This window comes from Prionailurus viverrinus, chromosome X, assembly GCF_022837055.1.
Source record: "Prionailurus viverrinus isolate Anna chromosome X, UM_Priviv_1.0, whole genome shotgun sequence".
In the NCBI taxonomy this organism is placed as follows: Eukaryota; Metazoa; Chordata; class Mammalia; order Carnivora; family Felidae; genus Prionailurus; species Prionailurus viverrinus.
In genome coordinates, this window is record NC_062579.1 from 13,177,777 (window position 1) to 13,202,147 (window position 24,371).

Genomic DNA, 24,371 nt, shown 5'->3' on the forward strand with positions numbered 1-24,371 from the left:
CCTATGGCCTATTGTACCCCTTTCTATTTAGCAAAGGGAGTACCTATCTCTAGGCTACCCCTGAATTATATGAATGGGTATGAAAACATTGCTGTGGTAAAACTAACATTGCTGTGATATGCCAAGAAAGTGGCAATGAAAGTTGCTGTTTGACTCTTTTTTTCTTTCTTTACTCCTTATTTTCATATGTATCAAATGTCCTTGGAGCATTTTTTATAAATTGATTCTCTCTCACTGCCATGACTGGAGGACCAAAGCACCGATATCAATAATGATTTTTTTGATGATGGCACTTGTTACCAGAGTCTCTCTTAATTTCATTTTCTTTTCCTTTATTAAAATTTTTTAAATGTTTATTTTATTTTCGAGAGAGAGAGAGAGAGAGAAGGAGAGAAGCAGAGAGAGAGGGAGACACAGAATCTGAAGCAGGCTCCAGGCTCTGAGCCTTCAGCACAGAGCCTGATGTGGGGCTCAAACCCATGAACTGTGAGATCATGACCTGAGCCAAAGTCAGGCGCTCAACGAACTGAGCCACCCAGGGGTCCCACAGAGTCTCTCCTAATTTTATAGCAACATTGGTTTAGGTCTACTTGATTAACTCATATCCAACAATAAAAAAGGAGAGGGTCCCTCAACCAGGGAAGAGGTGAAAGCAACTTATAATTTGTCAATAGCTTAGTATGAAAAATTTTATTTTTAGAGATATAAAGCCCTGGTAGTAGGCAATAATATCTAGAAGACTAGAAAGGCAATGTTCTATGATAATTAGTCAATGTTGAATAGAGGAAGATGTTCTATGATAGAATATGGCATAACTTGTTAGTCAATGTCAAGTGGGGAAAGATCAAGAAAGGTTAAGGCCTGGGATTTGGCCCATCTGCCATGGTCAGGGTAGTGGGTATTGGGAAAAGAGGGATTGACTTTAGCAGATGAAGTACAGCATCCACAGGGCGTGATAAAAAGCTGTTGTAATTTCAGGCAAACAACTCGCGCTAGGAACCGAAGAGGTTCCGGGAGTTCTAATGAGCAGGTCCAATGCATTTAGAAGGAACTGGGGGAGAGAGAAATGGATGAATCCAGGTAGACGGGCAGGGAAAGCAGGTAGCACGCCAGCCTGATGGAGTTTAGAAGCTGCGGTAACAAAGCACCATAAACTGGGTGGCTTAAACAGCAAAGACTTCTTGATTCATGATTCTGGAGGCTAGAAGTCTAAGATCAAGGTGTTGGCAGGGTTCATTCTGAGGGCTGTGAGGGAAAAATTTGTTCCGGGCTTCTCTGAGGCTTGTAAATGGTTGTCATCTCCCTGTGTCTTCATATAATCTTCCCTTTATGGATGTCTCTGGGTCCAAATTTCCCCTTTTCATAAGGACACCACCAGTCAGATTGGATTAGGGCCCACTCTAATGACCTTATTAATCTTGGTTATCTGTAAAGATCTATGTCCCAAATAAAGGCACATTCTGAGGTACTGAGGGACTTTAACACAGAAATTTTTTAGGGGGTAGGGAGTACACAATTCAACCCATGACAAGGATTGATGACCACAAGATGAAGCCCTAGCACTAGAGGAGATTGGAGGATAAGACCCATTACCAAGACAGGAATTTAGACACAGGGACCAAGAAAGAACTGGACTATTCAAGCTGGGGTATATGGTGGGGAAAGCCTTGGAAATGAGACAATTGCCAGAACTGGAGTCTGGAGCCAAGGCTTATGGATGCCCAGGTATCTGAATTGAGGTACAAGAACTATTGAAAGATGGGCTAGAATTAGCTGTCTAAGCCTGTGTGCACAGTCAAGAGGAGGTCTCAACTTCTGGGAGACGGAGGCCAGCAAAGACAGAGACTCCATGGGACTTCATGACGCATTGGAAAATTCCACAGGAAATGGAAAATTGAAGTGGGAGGCATTGAATTGGTATACTCCTGAGTGAAACCTGCATAGAGAAGTTTTGCCAAGATTGACTGCTCCTGATCCCTGCCCAAACGGGTATATCCAGAAACTGATTATCTTTGCTCCCGATTCCCTCAAAACGGGAGTGTGACAACCCTAGGTTCTTAAAAGCATGCGAGAGACAGGTACTTAAAGCAACCAGATCAATATAGTCCATATTCCTAGAGCAGCACTTTCATCATATGGAGATTATAATGAAAATAGATGCAAAGTTTGTGAATTTTATGGTAAACAGAGACTTGAGAGAAGTCAAGCTTGCACTCTCAAGCTTGTAGAGTGCAGCCGACTATTTGGGACCCACCCATGTCCCCTTGACACTCATCATTCATGTATAAGCCAATTGATGTCTTAACTGCAACCACGTGCAGCTATCTGCTTGAGCCCTTTCTATTGGTCTGAGTAGTAGACAGTTCATCATCCAGGGATCTGTCCTTAGTCAATGATGAATGGGAGCTGGGATTTAAATACTCCAGCTTTCTTGACCTTGGGTAGGGGTGGGAGAGTGGGGAGGAAGCTTTGACTTACCTCTGTACTGTTTCCCAAAAGCCCCCAGTGGGATTGAGCCCCATGGCCACAGAGATAACCTGTTCATTAAAGCACCGTGTATTTACTTCCTTACCTTTTTGGCTCACTTCCTAACTCTCCCATCGGTGCTTCTTGGGATTGCCTCCCAAATAAACCACTCACATTCTAGTCTCCAGGTATGCTTTTGGGGGCAACTTGCCCAAGCCACTGAATCTGGCTTGAACCAAGCCCTCAGACCAGACTCTAGGGTAGGTGGGAAGATGGTGGAACTTCAGGAGTTTATATCCCTCTGCCTTTAAAGTAGCTTTGCAGGTAAATTAAGAAACACTGGTTTAAGTGACTTAATCATCTTTCATTTGGAACTGTTAAACCAGTAGCCCTCAACCTTTATTCGTCCCCTCACTTATCTGTGAAGTACCACCTATTATCTTCAATGATTCAGGAAAACTGACAAAAGCACTTTATGACCCTCCAAATACAGAAACCTAAAAAGTAGCACCATAGAGTGTGGAGGAATCACCATGATTCCCCCAGAACTAGCTTCCTTCCCTCGAGTTCGATTTACCTTTTATTCAAAAGGTACGTATACTTGAAAAGTGCTAGTGGATTTCTCTATTGTTAGAAATAAGTCTTTTTCTTTGGCTCTTATTTAAAAATGAGAATTACAAGAGAATCTCCCAGGACTCTTTATTGTTGCTTAATAAAACGTGTTTAATAGCAGCGATGTCCCTTGACTTGAGCTCAAACAACACAGAGCAGTAAGTGTGAATTATTCCATCAGCCTTCACCCTGCTCATGCTTTATTACTTAATAATGCTGCTTTGCATGGAGTGTCAGCAGGCCGCCTAAGAAATGATTACAGCATCATGCTAAAGAGGTGGTACAATCAGTTGCTGCTGCTTCTACAAATATTGCTCCATGATCTATGCACTTAATTTTTATTTCAATCTTTTTTCATTATTTTTGTAAACAAATTTTGGTAGCCAATAAAGGAATACAATAAATAAATGAAACAATAAACAACTTGCTCTTGGGGTAAATTGAATGCTACTAAAGGCATGTTATCATTGATAATTTAACTAAAATGTTTATAGTTTACCATCATTCTTTATTAAAAAGCACAGGGGTTATTAAACTGTACCAATTTAGTCTTCTTGCCCCTTGAAGGATTCCTTGAGATAAACAAGCAGGTATGTCTGAAAAAAATTTTTAAATAACAGGAACAGAATTGCTAAGAAAGATTGAATTTCAAAGTGAATCTACTGGGATGCTGGAATGTTCTCTATTTAAGTTTGTTTTCACTCACATTTATATGCAAGAGTGTGGAATAATAATTAAGGTATTTCTAAGGAAATGAACACAATTATTGAATTACAATGTTATTTATGGAGAAGGCACTAGCAAGACACGTTTATGTCTACGGTTTACTTTTGTCATGATTAGAAGATAACCTCATGAAATTTATGCTATTTTAAATGGATTATTCACCTCACTTTGTTTACTGAAACACTGAGTTTTTTGTGGATCTGGACCTGAAGGGAACGGTAGGGTCCTCTCTTCATTTTCCTCCAAGTTTAGAGGCTTATTCCAGTTTTACAGATATTTTATTTTCCTGCAAGAATTGAGTCTCTTGGGCCTGGGCTTCCATTTTTGTCATTGAAAAAGCAATATGTATACATTATGAGGTAATTTTGTAATACATTTATTATTTATAATCTTTAAAATATTGTTGTCTTTTCATGAGGGTTTATAGTGATTTTCTCTTGCAACTTGATCCAGGCTCTGGGATCATGCAAAATATCTCAAATTCTCTGTATTTTGGGATTACAAAAGTGGCTGGTAAGACATTTGTAGTAAGTAGGATGCATGTGACATTAAAACTACAGGATTATAAGTGTCCTACTATGACCACTTTGATTTTTTTAGAACATTTATTAATGGTCACAGAGATGGCCACTTTTAGGTGTCAACGGAACCAATGATGATTTGAAATTTAAAAGAAATTTGATTATTGCAATGATACGCTATCCTTTCTACAGTTAAATTGCCTTTCTCTCCTTCCTCCCTATCCTGTACTCACTTAAAAAAAATTATTTTAATGTTTATTACTTTTGAGAGAGAGAGAGAGAGAGAGAGAGAGAGAGAGACAGAGACCAAGCAGGAAAGGGGCAGAGAGAGAGGGAGGCACAGAATCGGAAGCAGACTCCAGGCTCTGAGCTGTCAGCACAGAGCCCAATGCGGGGCTTGAACTCACAGACCACGAGATCATGACCTGAGCTGTAGTCGGCCGCCCAACCGACTGAGCCACCCAGGCGCCCCCGTCCTCACTTTTGATTGTAAAAACAATATTATGACATCTAAGAGTATGAAGAGAAAAGAAACAAAATTCCTGGTACAACTGCCATTTTTATTTGTTGCCTTCTGTTCTTTGCCCATACACATTTATATTTTTAAACATAGTAGCAGTCATATACATGCACGATATTGTATTCTGCTTTTTTATTGTCAATTCTCTTTTGAAGAGAGATCTGGAATTTTATGAGGAGATTGCAAAACAGGACTAAAGAAGCTATGTCACTCTAGCTGAAAAAAAAAAGAAGAGGGGAACGTGTTGATTGTATGAGTTTCAAGCTTTTTAAAAGTGGTGTAACATTTACCTTAGATTTTCTTAACCAGAGATTTGAACCCAACCATCTTGGGTTGGAAAAGGGTATGGAATGTAATCAAACTAAAATTTGTGAATGAAAGTAGAGCAGCATTTGCTTTCTGCCAGATTGCTAATTAAATGCCATGGAAGACTTTGCGTATTTAATTTTAGTCATGTAAAGAATGTGCAATAGTTGGTAGGCAAGAGTTTTGGCCGGGAAAGAAATGACTATATTTTTAGATCATTTTGCTACCTCTGTAAATTTATTATCCTTTAAAGTAGCTGAAGTGTAGAAATGGAAAAGTTCCTTCATTTGATCCAGAATTAGGGTTTTGTTGGGTTAAAGGGCAAGGTCCTTGAGGGAATAGGCAAAAGAACGGTTGAAAATGATGTGCCATGAATTCTAGACAGAAGAGGCAAGGAGACAGATGAAGATATGGAGAGCTGAAGGGGCTGGAGATCTCTGTAATAAGAACAGACATAATGGTAAAAATAGAGCAAGAGAGCTGGAAGAACGGAGGGTTGTGTTCAGCAGGTTTATTAAAACTAAAATAAAACTGAAATAAAATTTGAAATGCAAGTGAGTTGGCCTATTTAAAAAGCTCTTTTTTGTTTTGGTTTGGTTTTTATGTTGTAAAACATTAAGCCCAGAATAGAGAACAATGCATGGGAATTGAAATCCATTCATTATCGGATTCACACATTAATTCGACAAATACCTTGCTAAGCCCCTCCTATGTGTCAGGCACTATCTGAGGGGCTGGGAATACAGTAGTGAATGAGGCAGAAACATTTCTGATGGTTTGGAGTTTCGACTCTAATGGAGGAGTCAGACAAATAAATAAAATATCTAATTGTAAGATATAAATGATAGCAAGGGCATAGAGGCATGAGGGGTGGGGAGCTAGTTTAAACATGATAGAGAAGTGAAGAGGGGAGATGGGAGGGGAAACAGCAAGTGTGAAAGTAGGCCTGTCCCTAACATTTGTGAAACCCAGGGAAAAATATGAATGGGGTTCATGAACTTTATATTTATTTATTTATTTATTTATTTATTTATTATTTTTAGTTTTTAATCACTTTATTTTAGAGAGAGTGAGCATGCAAGTAGGGGAGAGGGACAGAGGGAGAGAGAGAGAATCTTAAGCAGGCTCTATGCTCAGTGTGGAGCCCGATGTGGGGCTTGATCCCACGACCCTGGGATCGTGACCTGAGATGAAATCAAGAGTCAGACCCTCAACCAAATGAGCCACCTAGGGGCTCCGGACTTTATGTTTAAATGTTAAAAATTGTAAAACCTACTCTGCCATTCAAACTTGAGTATTGGCCTCGCAGGTCAGGTTTAGATTTAGTACTTTTGGATTTCTCAGGGTTTTGCAGCCGAACTTGGTGGTACAGGGTAAGCCAGCTTCTGGCTTCTGGTTCCAGCCAGAGGTCAATCCCTCTTTCTCTTCCCACGCCATGACCTTCCCATTACCATGAGGGATCTTGCACAATGCGAGTGGTCACCCCTGCCTGCATGTCTGAGTTCTGTCCACACTGCCCCCGAACAGCTACCCTCTGATGGCTCTGTGAATTAAGGATGTGCACACTTTTGATACAGTCAGCTCTTGGGACGATGAACCAGGGAAGGGGCCCATGCTGGCCCTGGAAACCAGCTCTTGGCCCTTTGGGCAGTGTATTCTGGGGTTGTGTACCCAGAACGTGGACTAGATGGGGCAGGGGCTCTGGATGGGCACAACATTTTGACATCATTGGCTGTGCTCTGCGGGGAAGGGTGTGTCTGGGGGAAGGTCAGAGCAAGACCCTGGAAATAAGGGGGCCCATGGCAGTGGTCTCTTTTGCCAGCACCTAAGGATGGTACCTCAGCTTGTCACGCTTACAGAAGAACAAGGAGACTATTCCCTATAGCCTCAGGATTTTGTGCTGTGATGATGGAGGAGATATAAAATTTCTCTTCTGTGGCCAATTATAAAAAGTAAAGGAAGGAAGAAAAGGAATCCTTGGAGGGAACAGTAATGAAGTTCCTGGCAGTTACACTGGTGCGAACTGTAGAGCTAGCACAACCCTCCCATCTTACAGATAAGGAAAGTGAGTTGCACACCAGTTGTGACTTCGTAGGTTTTCACAGCTAAAGAATGTCAGATCAGTACCAAAACCAGGTTTTCTGAAATCCATTCTAGAATTCTCTTGACCACACCATGTAGTTTCCATGCCACTGAAGGTGATCAAAGATGAAGGAAGAAAGAAGAAAATGTGATGTGGAGGCAGGAGGAAGGAAACATTTCATAAACACAAGACAAGACAAAAATGTGGTATTTTAAGGAAGAGGTTTGCCCTTCATATGAATGATTCTTGGATTTTGGTGTATATTTTTGGTAGCAGTATGCGGTGAGTCACTAACAAAGAGCTTAAGACAGATGAGTTAACATAAATGGACCAAAATAAGCTGTGGTCTCTAGGCTGAGCAGCTGTTGGACAAACCTGCCAATATTTTATTTCCCAGAGACACTTGCAGCAGATGAAAGTGAGCAGGCGGTGAGTGCCACATTAGAAAATTCCACACCATTCAGTTTCCTGTGCCTGACATGTGACTATCCAGGGGAAGGGGAACCCCCCCCCCCCCCCCCCCCCGGCTCTTTAGTGAAGCTCCACTTTGTGGAAGAGGATAGGCAGGGTTGCACGTCACAGCAGGGTGTGGTAGTGAAGGGACAATACAGAGGCATGGGAATCCGGACACCCTGGGTTTTCGGCCCTGATTGTGCCACTAGCTGTGTAACCAAGGGGGATTCCTTCAGCTTCTCTGTGGCTCTGTTTTCAAATTCTGAAAGAGGGGCCTGGATTGAATGACATCCTAAGTACATTCCAGCTTAAAAATGTATAGTCCACATTCATTGAGCACTTATCTTTTGGTAGTTACCTCCAGGTGTGCTTTACATATGGATTTTCCCCTCCATTAAATCTTCAAGGTTGTTTCAACAGTGGACTCATTTTGCAGATTAAAAAACTGAGGCTGAAAGGATAAGAGACACGCCTTAAGTCATACAGCGAGCAATTGCAGAGTCTGGACTCAAACCTGAGACTGTCTCAGAAACCTGGCTTCTTAACCACCATTCTGCGCTGTCTCTTCTCCCTAAGCAGGAAATTAGGAACACGTTGCCCTCATATCTTTTCCCTCTCCACAGCTATATATCTGTTTCAAATTGTTATGCTTCAATTGCACTGTACTGGATTTTCAGGCCCTAATTGGAGCCCTTCATGGCATCTACCCACTGCCTTGTGAGTGAATGGCATTAAAGATAGTAAATCAAATTCAGAACACACACCTCACACGGAACAGAAATAGTGTTGAGCAGGGCACAGCAGGGCCATTTGATTCACAGGATCATCAGCGTCTTGAATATTTTGTATGTTCTCTCCAGTGAACACTGTGTACTTCATGTTCCTGCTGATGTCACTGGCAGAGATGTCTCTGGGGAGACACCCTGTTTGAAAAGCCAATTCAGTAACCTCTTCTATCCTGATTTAATATAATATGGCCATGGTAATGGTGGTAATAGTGACGGTTTCTTTGTTCCTTCTCATAAATTACACACACTTTAAACACCTTCTTGTACTGCCTGTCTTCCGATGAAGATGGCAGACAGCAGAGGAACATCCCTCTCTCCAATACAAAATAGAGAAACTCTAAGATTGTGGGTGATTTGATCTAACTTTGGCTCCAGATTGATCTTTAGTTGGGGACTGACAATCCTGTTTTCAAAATCTGTAGGGATATTTTATGACTGAAATCACACTTTCCATAGTTCTTTCTTTGATGGTTACATATATAGAAATAGAGAACTGAGGCAATATCTAATAATTCAAATCAGTAAAGCACTGCTGCTTGTATTTATTTGGATGTTTTAAGCCATAGAAGCTTTGAGCTGAAAAGGGAAAGAAACATACGCTCAACCTTCTAAGTCAGACAACAAGTAGTAAAATATGGTGGAATAACTTAATGACCTTGATTCTCTACCTCTTCCTTTGGCCACATCTTTTACCACATGACCTTGGGATTTCGTTCACTAAAGAGGCAGAGTTTATTTTCCCTCCCTTGAATTTGAGTTGGCCTTGTAACTTTCAGCCAGCAGAATGTGGTGGAAGTGATGGTGGGTCAGTTCCAAGTCTAGGCTTCAAGGAACCTTGTGTGTTTTCATTTTCTTGCTCTTCTTCTGTGTTTGCCATGAGAACATGCCGTGGTTATCCTGCTGGAAAATGTGACATGAGGAACAGAGCTGAATTTCCCCAGTCATTGCTGCTGACTTACCTATCTGAGCTGCAGCTGACTGAAAGACCAGTTAGTGAGTCCAAGGGAGATTAGAAACACTGTTGAGTCTAAACTGCCAACCCACAGTTTTATGAACTAAATAAATGCTTATTGTTTAAGGACATTGAGTCTTGGGGTGTTTTGTTACACAGCATTATCTGGCAACTGACAGCTGACACAGAAAGTGAGACTTTAGTTGTCAGGAAAACACAAGAATCAAACTGAGATATAACACAAATCTGAAGTCTTTCCAAATCAGCATAGTTATGGATTATCCCTCAATAGTTATTCTGTACACATATACTGGGTCTATTATTGGTGAGGTCCTATGCTAATTGGAATGCCCAGTGAATGGGAGCCTAACAGAAGCAAAAGAAAATAATTAACATGATCCAGAGAAGCTGGCCACGGGAATTAAGTCAATCAAATGGCTGATGATATTTAGGGTGGTAGAAAAGGGTGAATTCAAGGAGTTGGCTGTGGGGCCAAGAGTCAAAGAGAAAAACATTGACAGTAGGATGAAGTTAAAAGCTAAGATCAAGAGGAAGGTATTGAATGTGTTATGAAGGAAATACCTATATTAGAGGTGTCTATGTGTGATTGAGTATTTAAATAGAAAATAGGTCAAATTAACACAAGAAAGCATAGCAATGCCATCAGTATACCCCTGCCCTGCAACTATCCAGTTTAATGGGCTCTAGACAATTTCCAGCTGCCACTATCTACTTTCCTGTACCTGAAGGCTTTTTCCAGAGTTGTGGAAGGTCAATTTAAAGGCAAGATGTATTGGGAAACTAACATCTATGCTCCCCCTTCCCCAATATGTCAGCAATCCTCAGCCAATGACCATGGCGGTCAATACATAAATACCCCAGCGCTCTTGGCTCTCTTGGCTCTCTTGGCTTGTGGGATAGTTTTGAAGCATGTATTTTATGCTTTTTAAATGATTTGCCCACAGAACTAAGCTCCAGTCACTTATTGTGGCAGCTGGCTTAACAATATGCCCTTTATTTGCTGCTTTCCCATCCCTTCCCTATCTCACTTCCCCCACTCACTCCAAGGCCACTAGCCTCCCTCCTGCTCCTCTTCCCGCCCCAAAGCCCTTGCAGCCGCTGCATTCCCTGCCTGAATTTCTCCTCTCCTGACATGTTTGCGACTGATTTCTTCTTGTTGTGCAGGCCTCAGGCTAAATCTCACCTTGTTAAGGAAGACTTGCCTGGCCATCAGACCCAATTGAGCTTCATCATCTGATGTTAATTCTCAATGTCACTTCTTCTATCAGATGTTTTTCTTATTTCTTTCTTTGTTTTCATATGTTTTTGGCAAGGGTATAAGCGGGCAAAGGCCTTTTAGGAAGGTCATTCAGCAGTGTGTACTAAAGCCACCTATGACTCAGCAGTTCCATTCGTAGACATACATCTCAGGAGAATGCATGCTTATGTCCAACAAAAGCCATACGCAAGGATGTTTATCACAGCTTTATTCATGATAGCCCCAGACTGAAACCAAACCGAATATCCCTCAATAGGAGAATGGATACATTAATTGTGGAATAGTCAACGGAATATTCTGCAGTGGAACACTACATAGCAATAAGAAGAATGACGTGCTGCTATGCATGCCTCACAGATGAATTTCTTAGAAATTTACAGTGAACAAAAGAAAACATATTATTTGATTCCATTTCTATGACATTCATGAACAAGGAAAAGTAATCTGTGGTGGTAGGAGCTGGAATAGTGGTTATCTCTGGGTGGGAGGATATTGACTGGGAGGGAGTCCAGGGTGCTGGAAATATTCTATATCTTGATGTAGGTGATAGCTACATGGATATATACATATGTGAAAGGCCAGTGAGGTACATACTTAAGATGTGTATACATTCTATATATGTCATACATGAATAAAGTGAAAAATAAAAAAGTAGTTTCCATGAGAGCAAGGACATTTTTTTGACTTACACACTACTGCCTGACACAGTGTGCCATCAATAAGTACTTCTGGACTGAGCAAATGAATAAATGTGGATTTGCATTTTTTAAAAAACTTTAAACCAAAAATTAAGTAAGCTCTTACTGAATATCTATTCCACATGCTGTATATAGTAGGGGCATCAAAGATGAGTCAGCCAAACGAGAAATATACAACTGATTGTATAAAATGGCAGCATATCATAAATGCTATAGAAACAGATGCCAAACAAAGCGTTAGCAGTGCTAGAAAGAGAGAAGCATTTCAATTGCAGCTTTGGGTAAACAAGATTTGATCTGGCCCTGGAAATATTTGGGCAGGTAGGGCTGAGTGGGAGAGGAAACAAAGAAGGGGGTGGGTGTGAATGGCAGGGAACAAAGACTCAGAGACAGGAAGCCCAGGGAAATGTTGAAACCTGAGGTGGCTGCAGTCAGGGCTGGGGAGTCATGGGGGAGGGAAAGATGAACATCTGTCAAAGCAGCTTGGGGCCCCGCTCACAAAGGGCCTGGACTACTTCGCAAGGAGTTTGGCCTCCATACATTCATAGGGATAAAGTTTCAAAGGTTCTAAATCAAAAGAGTGATTTTGAAGGGAGACTTGTTATCCTTCCTAAATTAATATTAAAAAATATGTTCACTTACAGAAGAATCTGAAAATCCAGTTCAATGCAAAGGACACACTGATAGAATCACTGCTTTCACTCTCGCATACCGACTCTGGGACACCTAAACCAAGTGACATGGAATTCACATACCATAAGATTTACTATTTTGAAGTATACAGTTCAGTGGGTTTTTAGTATGTTCACAAGCTTGTGTAACTATCACCACTAATTCAGAACATTTTCATCACCCTGAAAAGAAACTCCCAAACTCATTGTACTCATGCTCTCTATTTCCCCCTTTCCCCAACCCTGGCAACCACTAATCTACTTTCTGTCTCTGTAGATTTTCCCAGAGGTATTTTTCTTTTTATAGTGTTTACTCTGAGCTGTCAGCACAGAGCCTGACAGGGGGTTCAAACTCACAAACCATGAGATCATGACCTGAGCCGAAGTTTGACACTTAACCGACTGAGCCACCCAGGTGCCCTGCAGAGGTATTCTTCTATGTGTACATGGACAAATTTGCTTCTCCCCCCATTCACACAAATGAGTTTGTACATACTGTAAAGTAAGACTCTTGAACATACATCTTGACTCTTACTCTTGAACATATCAGATTAGTTTGTAAAAAATTCTGGGTGGCAGGGTAAGGATGGATAGGGAAAAAAGGTCGGGGGGCACTGAGACCATTTAGCAATGCCTACAGTACAGAGGAGCAAGAAGTCCTACAGGCAAGAAGCAGGATGCCAGCAATCTAGTTGATGCTGGGGTGTGCTACCAAGATCCACACTTCAGGACTGGCATGTGCTTCCAGGATCCCCACTCATTAGCCCAGCTAGAGGAAATGCTGGTGGCCAATGGACCTCAGCTGAGTCTCCTTCTGGGCCTTGCCTTCACCTAAAGAGAGCTTGCTAGCCCAAGATCACACTCTTTCTCTAGGGAAGCTTACATCCAAAGATTGGTCGATGCTGGGGTGGGGGTAATACACGGCTAGACACCTTCCCCAACTTGAAAAATCTCTGAAGGGCCATCCCAGCTCCAGAGCTCCCTAAAAGCTGAAGCTTTTATTGTGACTGTATTGCAGCCCATTTCTTCCCTCTGCCCAAACCTGCTTGCTTCAATTCTCCACAGGCATTGTCCCTAACAAACATCCTGCACTTATATCTCTGTCTTAGAATAGTGGCAAATAGTGGCAAATAGTGAGGATGGAAATGGAGCTCATGTGTGTCAAAGTCTTTGTGGAGTAACTGAGTGGACAGAGCTTAGTGATCACTTGGACGTGTGGTGTGGGAAGGGTGGGAGAGTTAAAGAGAAGGAGCAAAACAAACATATATAAATAAATATATATATATATAATTTATACATTAGGTTTATATATACATACACATATATTACTTACATGTATGTAAATACATAATCCATCCTCAGGCACTTACTCAGTGTCTACTTGTGTCTACTTTGTACCAAAAACAGTTCTAGAACAGAGAGGTTCAAGGTGAAGTAGATCTGGTTCTTCTGCTTAGTGAATCAACAGCGTTTTGGGTCAGACGGGGAGTCAACAATGAATTCGAATACAATTTGTTGCACACCATGGTAAATGATAAGGAAAAGTGATGAGGAAATATTAAGGGAGTGAAGATACTGCCAAGATTTGAAGCTGAGGTGTTTTGAAAGATGGTAAAGTCATCATGTGACATGGAGAATGGAGATGAAAGAGTCTGCAGGTAGAAAATAAATGTCAAGGTCATGTCCTTTAAAGAGTTAGAAATATGGGGCAACTGGGTGGCTCAGTTGGTTAAGTGTCTCACTCTTGGTTTCAGCTCAGGTCATAATCTTGCAATTTGTCAGGTTCTGTGCTGAGTATGGAGCCTGTTTGGATTCTATCTCTCTCTCTCTCTCTCTCTCCTTCTCTGTCCTTCCCTTGCTTGTGCTCTCTCAAAATAAATAGATAAACAGTAAAAAAAAAAAAAAAAGAGTTAGAAATATGGGTTTGGAACTCCTGAGAGAGGTCATGGATAGAAATATAGATTTAAGCGGAATCTATATAGAAATGATTGTTAATGCTTTGGGAGTAAATGAGATTGTCAAGGGAGATCGTGTAAGATGGAAACTTGAGAAAGTTCTGCACCAGAGCTGACTAATTTCTGAACTTAGTCAGCTACTCCCTATGCCAACACCCATGGCAGACGTAGCTAACTGAACATACAGCCTCAGAATTCTTCTTAACTCACGGTTCGTCAGCCATTACCAATAAATCCTCTTACCATTCCTGGTTTCTTCTCAAAGTCTAGGTGTGGTGACCAGGAACAATTGTGGGCCTCCAGGGAAGAGTGAGCTGCTCTGATTATAAGATGCAGAGAGAGTACCCAAACAGGCAGGAGAAATAGTAGGGGAGTGGCGGTGGTGCAGTCCCAGGAAGAAGAATAGTGTTTCAGAAAGGAAGTAAAAACATTGGTCAAACGATAGAGTAAGTTGAGAACTTGAGGAGACAGTGAGATTTGAGTGGGTGGCCAATGGTGACTTTACAGAGAGTGCTTTCACTAGTGGTTTGCAAGAGAAGTAAGATGAAGGAGGTTTGAGTACAGAACAGGAGGCATTTCCAAATGCTTGTCTATAAATGGCCTGCCTTGGACCCCTCTGGGGAGCTTGTTGAAAATGCATTTCTAGAGAGCCATGACTCCGGCTGTACTCTGGCCTCCCGGGAGCACTTCTATTGGGGTTATCTGTATAGCAGAGAGAGGCTAGAAGCTACGGGCAGTTGCTCACTGTGGCAGATGCTATTGATGTTCCTTTCACATGAATTAGCCCTCACCACTCAATACACACTGTTGGTGTCATACATAAGCACATGTGACTCTCTGCCTGAGGACTTTCTTTGGCCACTGGAGCATGCTTGCCTGCTTTCCAGAAATGCCAAAAAGTTAATTTTTCAGGGAGCAGCCCTCAACCAATGAAGGAGAGAAGTTGTTTGATAAATATTTCAGCTTCTTCTCCTCTCAGGGGGAAAAACTGGGGGCTTGTTTTATGCAGTCTCTCACTAGTCCCCTGTAGGATCGAGTCTGAGGTGTCTAGAACATGCTCATTAACATACCCTGCATTGACTTCCTTCCCTCTGTCTCACTTCCCTACTTTTCTATTGGTCCCAGATCACCTTTCACCTAAACTATTAGTACCCATTTCTTTGTCTCCTGGGGAACCCCAAAACTCACCATCTCATTTCCTCTTCGTGGGCACACATAACAACCACATATTCCAGGGGCCCTTCCAGTCTGGTTGAGCCCATGTGACTAGGCTCTGACACATGGGCAGAAGTGGTATACATCACCTCCAGGCCTAGCCACAAAACTCCTGGTCTGATCATCCCTCTCAGTCTTTCCTTTCATGGTGACTTCAGAGGCCATGTGTTTAAGATGGCAGCATCACAAACTAGAATTGACGTGGATTCCTAAGTCATCATTTGGAAGAAATCTACTAGCGAGAGCTGTCTCACTTATATAAGACTGTGGCATGATTGAATGAGACAAAGAAATTTACTAGGTTAAGTCACTGAGATTTTTTTTTGTTATAGCAGCTTGCATTAACAACCCTGAATCATGTACCTGCCCTCTCAGTCTTCCCTCATTCAATTCTCCAAAATGACTGTCCTCCATCCTCCTCCAAAAATTTCCATTGCTTCGTGTGGCTGACAACACAGCTGAAAACAGCCATGTGTTAAAGTCAAGGCATACAATTATCTGATTAAAGTACACTCAATTATGAACACTAAGAACCAAATTAGCTACTGAAAGATAGTTCTGTTTTCAAATGGATTCCTGCTTGGTAGGGTCTATGAGGGAAATTTTCCTACATATGCTTCTTGGGGTCTTTGCATAATGATTGGCCCAGCCCACTTCCAACCCTACCTGTGTTGTATAGAAAAAAGAGGGGTCAGCCACTTCTAAGGTATTGCTGACCTCTAGCTCCAGGGATAAAGTCCAAACTTGTTAGCCTGACATTTTCCAGTGTCCCAGGTGGCCCCAACTTACATTCTTACTCTGATCTTTGCCCTCTTTCCCATGAGACCTCTCAAATCGTACTACTCATGACAGGTTATGCTTTCCCACCTCCACACCTTGGCTCCACTGTACCCTCAACTTGGAGCATCCTTTCCTCTCCTCTGCTCCTTACCAGACCCAACCCCCACTCATGGGCCTGACTCAAATTTTGTCTCCTCTTTAAAGCCCTGAAATCCCATTTTGACTTCCCTTGCCACTATTCATTTGGTCTTCAGCATTTGCTCTTATTACTATTTTTATCTTTTCATGTGTTTATGTCCTCTCTTCTGAACTACAAATGAACTATTTAAAGAAAAATTATGCCTATTTCTCTTTTTAATCTCTATAGCTTTTAACATAGTTCCAGGGACATGATTACTAAAAATAGACAGATAGACATCAAATTGAACTTTGTAAATATCAGAAATGCAAAGTCTTGTTCACATATAATTTTTAAAAACTTATTCAGGAGTGCCTGGCTGGCTCAGTCAGTAGAGCATGAAACTATTGATCTTGGGGTTGTAAGTTCAAACCCCACATTGGGTGTACAGATTACTTAAAAATAAAATCTTAAAAAAACCCCAAAAACTTATTCAGAAATAATTTTGAACTTGCAGAAAAGTTGCAGGAATAAAAATAGTATAAATCACATCTGTAAATGCTTTGCCTAGATTTACTTGTTTACCTATTATAATTTACCTCATTTCCTTTATATTTCCCTATCATCTACTATTTTCTCTTTCTCCATACACACACACACACACACACACACACACACACACTCACTCATTATGATTTTCTGAGCCCTTCGAAGTTTACTTACATACATCATGAGCATTTACCCTTAAATACTTCAGTGTGCCTTTCCTAAGAATAGAAATAGTCTGTTACCTAATTACAGAGAAGTGATCAACTTCTGCCAACTTAATACTGATACAACACATTTGTGTCAATAATTTGTTCTAATTCCAATTTTGTCAATTGACCCAATAATGTCCTTTATGGCATCTTTCCCCTCCAATACAGGATCCAATATAGGGTTACATATTGCATTTAGTTGTCATGTCACCCTAGACTCCTTTAATCTGGAGAACATTTTTGTAGCCTTTCTTTGTCTTTTAAGACAAAGTTACTTTTCAAGTTAACCCTTCTCCCCCTTTCTAAAGAATGTCAGAATTTGAAAACATCTTCTAGGTTTGGCTGGCTGTACTATATGTGCGCACATGGATGGGTGTGGGCATTCTGAGAAGTGCCAGAATCACTCCCAGCAAGACTGCACACTTGAGCCTTCTCATTTTGAAATTATAATCAATGGCAATATTTTTTACGCTTCTATACAGGAACCTTTGACTTATTTTATTTACAGTATCTTTCTCCTTCCTTAAGAGGAGTTGGAGTGGAAGAGGAAATCGCAAATCTCTCCTCCAGTTTCTGCTGGCCTGAAGGCTGCAGGGGAGGAAAAGTCAATAGAGGAAGTGAGAGAGTAAACTGAGAAGTTGAAATCAAAGCGGTGGGCTGCTGAGTCTTGCCTGTGGTGTATGTCTTCTCTGAAGTCAAAGCATTTTTACAGACAACATTCAACCATAGCTAAATAAAATCCCTATGCCATAGAAAGGGAAGGCATTAGTAATTTCCGTTGTCTCTGAGTGGAAACAGAGACACTGACAGGCACAATGGCTTTTCTACTTTGAGTCTGAGAGGCGGTGAGGAATCATGGAAAGAGCTGATAAAGGATGAATCTGTTCAGGAGATATGAATCTATTTATTACCATTGCTGCCAAGTAGTTATGTAGCTCAGCAAGTCACATCCTCTCTGAGCTTTGATATCATTATCAAATGAGGGTTTGGAGTGGAGTAGACTGGTTCTAAGTTTCCTTCAATGCCTCTAACATTCCATGATGAGGAGTTCCAGCATACTTTACTACACATCTATGGCGTGTCTACTACATGTAGGGCATTGGCTAGGATGAATAGGGCCTTGTCTTTGTTCTCAAGCATCTCCCAGCATGGTGGTAGTGCTAGAGGGAAGAAGTGTAAGCAAAGAATTGTGAGAAGGGCCATGACAGGGGCAAGTTCAAGGTAGAAGTGTTTTACAAAGGACAGAGTAAGCAAATTTCCCTGGGGAGAGGAATGTTTCACCAAAGAGGTGCCAGTGGTTGTTGAACAGAGTCTTGATAGTGGGACAAGGCATTAGAGGCAGAAGGTGCATGGCTGTTGACTGGATATCCTTTGAATTTGCTGGAACACAATGTGCCCAAGGTAAAGTGAGGGTAGTGAAGTTGGAGTGGGGGCAATACAGGGCCCGATTTCAGAAGGCCACTTTGTCAGGCAGAGAGGAGTTTGAGGGGTGGGGTGAGATTCAAGGCCAGACCATTGGGGAATCTATTGCAGAAGATAAAGGAAAAAGGACTCAGAGATTCAGGGGACACAAAGCAGCACAGTGGTTGGAGGCATGCTTAGAAAGATTGAGGAAGTTCACCAGCTGAATGTGGGGCCAAGGGAGAGAGAAGGGTGTCACAGGACTCTGGGGTTTCTGATCTGGGCAATGGACTGAACTGTGGTGCTAAGTGCAGTTGGAAGTCCCTAAGGAGGAGCAGGTTTGGAGATGTACAATGAGATCTGTTTAGGATATGTTGGATATGTACATGGATATGAAGCTCAGGAAAAGTCTGAGCTGGAGGCAGATTTGATGGTTAACATGTTAGAGGTGTTAAGGATGTCACCCAGGGAGACAGTAACTTTAGGGAAAGACCATGATTGACGGGGAAGAATAGGAGTTCTGTTGTCTCAGTAGGTGTACATTCTTTATCTGCTGAGATCCTCTTAGCTATATGATACTGGGCAAGTAACTTTGAACCTGTTTCTTCATTTTTAAGAATGGCCTCAATTTGTAGACATATGAGAGTTTGATATAAAAAAATCCAATCTATGAAACTTATAAGCAGAGCAGGAAGGACACCCTGGGAAACACTATTAAGCTGCTTCCTACAGGCATCAGGAGGAGCCATTTGGTAAGTTCCCCTCACCCGTACTGCCTTTCTTGCCACAGTTATCTCAGAGAGTTCTTATGAAAATTAAGCGAGATTAGGTTTGTGTGAACACTTCAATATAAATGTTAGCTATTATTGGGGCACCTGGGTAGCTCAGTTGGTTAGGCGTCTGACTTCGGCTCAGGTCATGATCTCACGGTTCGTGAGTTCGAGCCCTGCATCAGGCCTGCTGCTGTCAGCGCCGAGCCCACTTTGGATCCTCTCTGTCCCTCTCTCTCTCTGCCCCTCCCTGCTCTCTCTCTCTCTCAATTTCTCTCTCAAAAATAAAAATTTTTAAAAAGTTTGGTTATTATCAAAATGAATGAAACAGAGACATGACCAATTTGTCAGCATTTTCTGTGGTGTTACCACCGCGGAGTGTCTGTCAGTATCAACACTGAGGAATGTTCCAACTAGCCAGTGGCAAAACTGCACTAAAACTGAGAGTCTCTGACTCTTGTCCATAGTTAAGCTAATCACTGTGTAAGGCTATTTTACAGACCTGGGATTTACCTGGTGTTGTGGGGCAGAAAGGAGTCGAACTGTAGATTGGAGCATTTGTGAGACCAACAAGGGCTTGTGGTCTCTTGTGATCACTACTTGTCTACTCTGCTGTGCCCCCAGTGAGGAAGTGGAAAGATGAACTCTGCCCTTAACCATGTGATCACAACTCCTCCCAGAACTTTCAATTCTCGTCTCCAGGCAGGACGGATAACCCCGCTACACAAGCAGAGGCATTACTCCAACAACACGTAAAGCATGCCAGTGCCCAGAGGGTTCTTGATGGATGAGTTCGCTGGACAGGCCAGATATTCAGCACAGAAGACAGCAGTATTTACTGGGTGAGGCAGGCCCCGGTCCAAATTAGCCCATGATTACAGAGGACCCGGGCCATATTCTGGTGTGGGTGGCAGGAATGGGCAAGACCGATAACCTGAGCTCACCGCAAGGTTGCTTTAACTGTTTTTTTTTTTTTTTTTTTCGCAAAGCAGCTAATAAGCCAAGCAGATGATATATATGACATAATAGTGCAGGAATGTAGATGGAGCTCCCTGTCACTTGTTTTGCTTTTCTTAGTGAGCTTGGCAGCCTGAAAACAGTGAGATGGCCCTTAGGTCAGAAGAGCCCAGAGTTGTAAGCCCATTGCCGTTTAAACTTCAGCCATGGAAGCATCCAGAAACTTGTACAGCCATATAAGGCAGCAGTCTGGTACTCAGCACCCCCCTCACTCAAGACAAAGCCTAGGATTGGTCCCTGAAATTCTGGCTGGACCACCACAGGAGCAACTGCCTCTTACGCATGCCTGCGCTGTAAGCCCTAGGAGCTTTTCATCAATGGTTACTTCCAGGGTTTCTTCAGCAGGCATGCAGTGGCTTACAGTACTACGGTAATACCGAGTTAAACCCTATATCCTCTGTTTCCTTTCCATTCCCTCTCTCTCTCCCACCCTCCATTCCTTCTTTCCTGTTCTTTCTTTTTAATAGACTTTATTTTTTAAGACACTTTTATATTGCAGAAAAAGTGATCAGATAGTACAGATACACAGATAGTTCCCACATACCTCACCTCCTCCACTACCTTGCATAATTTCCCCTCTTATTAACATCTCACCTTAGCAAGATACATTTGTTATGATTCATGAACCAAAATTGATACATTATTATTAACTAAAGCCCATATTTTCTTAAGATTTCTTTAGTTTTCCCCTAATGTCCCTTTTTCCAGGATCACATCCAGGATACTTGACATTTAGCATGTCATGTGATATCTAACATCTCTTTAGGCTCCTCTTGGGTGTGACATTTTCTCAGATTTTCCTTGTTTTTTGATGACCCTGACAAGCTTGAGAACTGATCAGGTATTTTGTAGGATGCCCCTCTATTGGGATTTGTCTGATGTTTTCCTCACAATTGAACTGGGGTTATAAGTTTGGGGAGAAAGACCACAGAAGTAAAGTGCCATTTTCATCACATTATATCAAGGGTATGTGCTATCAACATGACTTTTGACTTCTGATGGTAATCTCGTTCATCTGGCTAAAGCAGTGTTTGTTAGGTCTCTCCACTGCAAGGTTACTCTCCTCCTTTCCCACACCGTTCTCCTTGGATGGAAGTCATTCTACACAGCTCATATTTAGAGAACGGGAAGCTATGGTCTATTTCCTTTAGGGTGGAGTATCTACAAAATTTATTTCCAATTCTTCTGCATGGAAGATTTCTTTCTTCTCCCCATTTATTAATTTATTCAATCATTCATTTGTGTCAGCATGGGATCGTGGATATTTATTTTATATTTTGAGTTATAAAGCAAAACTATTTTATTTATTGTGTTGTCCAAATTGTTCCAGCTTTGGCCATTGGGAGCTCTTTCAAGTTCCTACCTTCCTTCCTTCCTTCCCCTCTCTCTCTCTCTCTCTCTCAGCATTTCCTTCCTTTCTGGCATTACAAGTCTCTCTTGAAAAATAATCTTGTTCAGTTATTCACCCAACCAAAATGCAGTGTGAGCTTACTGTATATCAGGCAGAGAGAATTCAAGGATGAGCAGATCTTAGCCCTGCCTTCAGGGAAGTGTCAACGTGGGGTGGGGAGGTGGGCAGAAGGAAGGAGAGACAGGCAAGAAAAAAGAGCCTGGTGAGTGCTCTGGCAGAGAGTGGAAATCAGGATGCTTGCCTCAGTTATGTGTACTCACTTCTCTGCCTCTCCTGAGCATTTCTGACTGATTCTCTTAGAAGAACCTTCAGCTCTACCCCCTGGGCTAGTTTTTCTTTCTTCTCTTCGTCTCTGCTCAATCTCTTCACTTTTCTAGGTAGGGGAATATTTTAGAAAGAGCATAGCAGCCACCACAGATAAGTGTTAAATATTATCTACATTGATATTTATTATGCATAAAATGGCTCCTGACTATAGGAAAGAAGGGCTATGACAGTCCTCTATTAGCGCTTTGCAACTCCCGTGGACATGGGGTGGCTTGTAATTATGGATAAAAGGGAAAGTAAGTGAGAACTTCAGTAGCAGGAATTTGATTTTCTTACCTCCCAACCTGCAGCCTTATCGAAGATCAGTGTCCCAGGAACCTGCTGTCTCATTCCCAGCTTCACATTTCCAAAGTCCGGCTAATGGCCAACTCTTGGTTAATCGACATCTGAGCAGTAATTATTTTTAGATTGCCCACTATATGTTCTGCCACTCAGTGTTATGTGAGCATGTAATGAAATCCATGCCCTAGTGCATTAACTAACCTTTTGAAAAAACCTTTCAATAGCATCTCCTCCTGCTTCCCCTTTCACAAAGAGCTGGCAAAAAGCCCCTGGACTTGAGTGCTAAATGTTGAACCATTAAAAACTCTGGTGAAAGCTATGAAGTCATCAAGTATTGACCTGAGAGAACATTTAGCACCATCTGATTTCTCCATCCTGACATCAACATGAAACGGACCTTACATGCCAATGAATCACTTTCTCTATTTAAGTTCAGAGGGTTTGTCTAAAATAGCTCCCTTGGTACAAAATGGAAACTCAGCCCAGAGATTATAATGGTGAGTGGTATACTCAAGTTTTGTGCTTTCATCATAAGAAAAGGAAGGCTTACTAAAATTAGATTTTTTTTTTTTGGCCGGGGGAGGGATGATAGGGTAGAAATGTCTTCTTATTCACTGAAGCCATTAGGAAATAAGAAATCCAGTCCCACTTATACATTTTCTTAATATTCTATGTTTTCCAAATGTACTGTGAGGATCTTATTCAAAATGTAGATTCTAGCACCCCACACAGACATGCTGATTTAGTTGGTGTAGTAGATGACGTCGGGTCCCTGTTCATATTTCTTCAACCCTCACCATTTCAGTGCACCCCAACCTGTACCCCAACTCCTGGCACCTTCATCTTTTTGCCAGAGGCCTCCTATTTTGCAGGCCAAAAGTGTCAGGGAATTAATGCCACCCAAGTGCAGCTTCAATGACTGAGAGAAGGTGGTATCCAAACACAACTCCCTCTCTTCCTCTGTGGCCTAATTGTGAGATGCATGTACTATATTGTTTCCAAAGTTCCCCAGTGGGATTAAGCCCCAGTTGCTTACAGTAGTAATTGGCAAGAGAGTACATCTTTTATTGGCTGCCTTCCTTCCCTGTCTTACTTCCTCACTCTTCCCTACTTGCGTTTCCTGGAACCACCTCCCAAATCAACCTTCTGCAGTTGAATCCTTATCTCAGGGTCTGCCTCTGATGGAACTCAAACTAAGACAGTTGGTCTGGAGTTGAGCCTAGTAACCTGCATTTTTAACAAGCACCCTAAGATGATTTAGTGCATATGGCCTAATACAACATTTGGAAAAGTTCTGTTCTGAGACTTTTATGATAATTAAATGTAAGGTTATTAGCATTCTTTTTTTTTTATTGTTCTGCCATTTTCTAGAGCCTTTGCATTTCCCTCAAGTCTTATGACTCTTGCTTAGGGAGAGAGATAGACAGAGGTAAGTTTTGTCTGACCTCTTTACTCCAGGGTCCAGGCAGAGGTGGGGGGTGAGAAGCCAGATGGTGCTCAGTTGGATCTCTTTTGGAAGTCAGGGGGTATGAAGGGGACTTAGAGAGGAGTTTAAGGGGATGATTCCTGAAAGAGCTGTCTCAAGAGAGCACCACAAGTGGAAAAATAAGAGTCAAGGAATGAAATAGCATCAGTGAGTGTTGGAGCAGTAAAGTTGTTGGGTCACAAACTGGAAGTGTGGAACCAAAATAAAGTCAGAGAGGTGAAGGTATTGGCTGAGGGCATAATGGGAGGAGGTAATGAGATTGAAGGCCAGTTTAAGGTTAATCACATGAAAGCCAGTGGTTCATTCTGCAGTTTCTACCATATGTCTTTGACATTCTCTGTGGAGCTAGGGACAGACCAGTATAGACGACCCCTGAGACAGAATGAACATGAAATTATGGCACACGTGCACATGCACACACACACACACCCGTTTGTAGGAATTGGACATTGAGACAACTTTGAAAAAGAAATCATGGGTAAAGCAGAACTTTGTTGGACTTCCTTATACTTACTTTTCACTTTACTATTGTTTTAGTAAAGTGTCTTTTCAGAGTGTAGAGTCTGTAATGGTTTTAAACTGGACCTGGAACACACCCTTCAAAAAGCTCAGCAGGTAGCAGCCACATGCCCATTGAACTGCCCTTTGTTCTGAATCTAATCCAGGGTGTCCATTCCAGCCTATGAGCTAGTTGTTATTCCTAATACTAAAATTGCCAAGTGAACACCAGCTCATGTGACTAAGACCCTACGCCTGCCAAGCCCACACCAGGTCCC